The sequence below is a fragment of the Vicugna pacos genome, unplaced genomic scaffold, assembly GCF_048564905.1.
Source record: "Vicugna pacos unplaced genomic scaffold, VicPac4 SAC-SAT, whole genome shotgun sequence".
Classification (NCBI taxonomy): domain Eukaryota; kingdom Metazoa; phylum Chordata; class Mammalia; order Artiodactyla; family Camelidae; genus Vicugna; species Vicugna pacos.
Window position 1 is genome coordinate 42,080,570 of NW_027328721.1, and position 2,500 is coordinate 42,083,069.

Here is a 2,500-nt window from a genome sequence, read left to right on the forward strand (position 1 = left end):
AGAAGGGGACCCCGGGAACTGCGGGTGCGGGTTGGGGGTCCTTGGGGGGCTGGGGGTGGAGGTGGGAAGGAGGGCGTGCGGTCTGTCTGGACGCGGGGGGAGGGCCCTCTCTGCCCGGCCTCGTGGGGAGTGGGGTTAGGTTGCCGTCGGCACGCGTTGGCGTTGGCGTTGGCGGTGGGACTCGGTGGTGGCGGGGGGCGGTGGCCGGCCGGTGCACGGTGTGGCCCCGTGTCGAGGGCCCGCGGCGGCGAGGACCGCCGGCCGTGGCCGGAGTGTGGCGGTCGGCGTCGGGGCGGTGGCCGACGTTTGGGGCTCCGGGTGGGGGGGGTCCGTGCCGTCCACGCCTCCCTCGCCCGCCTCGCCCTCTCCAGGTACCTAGCGCGTCCCGGCGCGGAGGTTTAAAGACCCTTAGGGGGGAGTCGCCCGTCCGCCTTGGGGTCGGGGCGGTCGGGCCCGTGGGGACTCGGGAGGTCCGTCCCTCGTCGTCCCCCAGACTCCGCCTCCCCTGGGCCGGGGCGCCGCACCACGTCGCTCGCCGCCGCCGCCGCCGCCGCGGCCGTCGGGTGGGGCCTCGCCCGCCCGGCGGCCCGTCGGGACGGTCGGTGGCCGCGTGGTTGGTGCGCCCCCCGCGTCCCTGCGGGAGGCGGGAACCCCCGGGCGCCTGTGGGGTGTCCGAGCCGGCACGCGCCGTGTCGGTGCCGGCTGCGCCCCGTTGTGAAGCCTTCCCGACCCTCCGGTCTGATTTCTCTCTGACTCGGCCGGCCCGAGGCGACCCCCCACCTCACCCTCCCGGGGTGTGGTGGGCGGGAGACGTGCCGTGCCACAGAACCAAAGGCAGAAAAAAATTCTCGTACGACTCTTAGCGGTGGATCACTCGGCTCGTGCGTCGATGAAGAACGCAGCTAGCTGCGAGAATTAATGTGAATTGCAGGACACATTGATCATCGACACTTCGAACGCACTTGCGGCCCCGGGTTCCTCCCGGGGCTACGCCTGTCTGAGCGTCGCTTGACGATCAATCGCGCCCCCCCCGGGTGTGTGCCCGTGGGGGGGTCGCGCGGCTGGGGGTTTCCTCGCAGGGCCGCGGTGCCCTCCGTCCCCCTAAGTGCAGACACGGTGCCTCTGCCCTCGCGCCGTCTGTCCCTCCTGCGGCCGACCCCGCCCCCGCGCCCGGGAGGGTGCGGGCGGCGGCGGGCGGCCGGCAGGCGGCGGCAGGCGGCGTCGAGGCCCGGGAGGTGCCGCCCGCGAAAGGGAAGGGAGGAAAAAGATGGGGGGGGAGCTCGCGCGTGGCCGTGGCCGTGGCCATGGCCGTGGCCGTGGCCGCCGCGGTCCCACCGGGAGCCCCCCTCGCGCCGCAAGCGGTCTCTGGGGCGCGTCCCCGGGTGTGTCGCGGTGGTGCCGGGGTGTGGGTGGGGGCGGTTTGGGCCTCCGGGCCGCGCCGCCCCCCACCCCCCTGCCGCGCGCCCCCGCGGCCCCCGCCTCGCCCCGTCGGGACGGGCGGCTCTCGCCGTGGCCGAGGCGCGCGCGCGGCCGCGCCCCGGGGATGCGTGCCCCGGCGGCGACCCGCGGGACGCCGCGGCGTCGCTCGCCGCTGCGCGCTTTCCCCCGGGCTGCGGCCGCGGCCGCGCTTCGTGCCCCTGGGCCCTCGGGGTGGCGTTCGTCGGGGGGGGGCGCCGCCGGGCGTCCGTCGCCCGTCGGGGACGTCTCGTGGCCGTGCGGAGGACGGGTGGGAGCGGAGCGGAGCGGGGCGGGGCGGCTCGCGCCGGGGCGGTTGGCGTCGCGTGGTGGGGGAAGGGGCCCCGACGGTCGCCGCGGGGCGGCCGCCGGGTTCCTCCCGGCCCGCCCGCCTCCCGACCGACGGCCGCCGCCGCCGCCGCCGCCGCCGCCCCCTCTCCCCTCCTCCCCGGCACGACGATGCCTCCGGCCTGGGCCCGGCGTCGCGCGCGCCTTCCCCTCTCGCCGCCGCCCGCCCGTCCCGTGCCACGTCGCCGGCTCGTGCTCCCGTCCCGTCCCGTCCGCCTCCCTTCTTCCTTCCGGCCGGCCGCCCGCCCGCCCGCCCGCCCGAACCCCGTGTTTGGGCGTCCGTGGGCGGGTGGGGTCGGTTGAGGGGGAGGGAGGGGGACCGGGCGGTCGACCGCGGTTCGGCGCCTCGCGCGTAGCCCTCTTCCCTCCGCCCTCTCCCGCTTCGCGGGCACCGTCCTCCGCGGGCGGGCGGGCGGGCGGTCGGTCGGTCGGCCGGCCTGGCGTCCGTCCGTCCTGTCGGGCGGGCCGGCCGGCCGGCCGTCGTCCGCCCTCCGCCCCCCCCTCCGAGCCGCGACCTCAGATCAGACGTGGCGACCCGCTGAATTTAAGCATATTAGTCAGCGGAGGAAAAGAAACTAACCAGGATTCCCTCAGTAACGGCGAGTGAACAGGGAAGAGCCCAGCGCCGAATCCCCGCCCCGCGGTGGGGCGCGGGACATGTGGCGTACGGAAGCCCCACTCCCCGGCGCCGCTCGTG

At 77.2% G+C, this 2,500-nt stretch overlaps 2 non-coding genes across 2 annotated transcripts in view; both read left to right on the plus strand.

Annotated features, from left to right (window-relative positions):
• The first annotated feature begins 854 nt into the window (after positions 1 to 854).
• Positions 855 to 1,007, plus strand: LOC140692258 (5.8S ribosomal RNA). Its single transcript, XR_012067829.1, has one exon. It is a non-coding gene; the product is annotated as a 5.8S ribosomal RNA (ribosomal RNA).
• Positions 1,008 to 2,314: 1,307 nt separating this feature from the next.
• The window catches only part of LOC140692233 (28S ribosomal RNA), a 5,194-nt gene continuing 5,008 nt past the window's right edge, over positions 2,315 to 2,500 (plus strand). Inside the window, exon 1 of the ribosomal RNA XR_012067804.1 lies at positions 2,315 to 2,500. This exon is cut by the window's right edge and continues 5,008 nt beyond it. This is a non-coding gene — a ribosomal RNA (28S ribosomal RNA).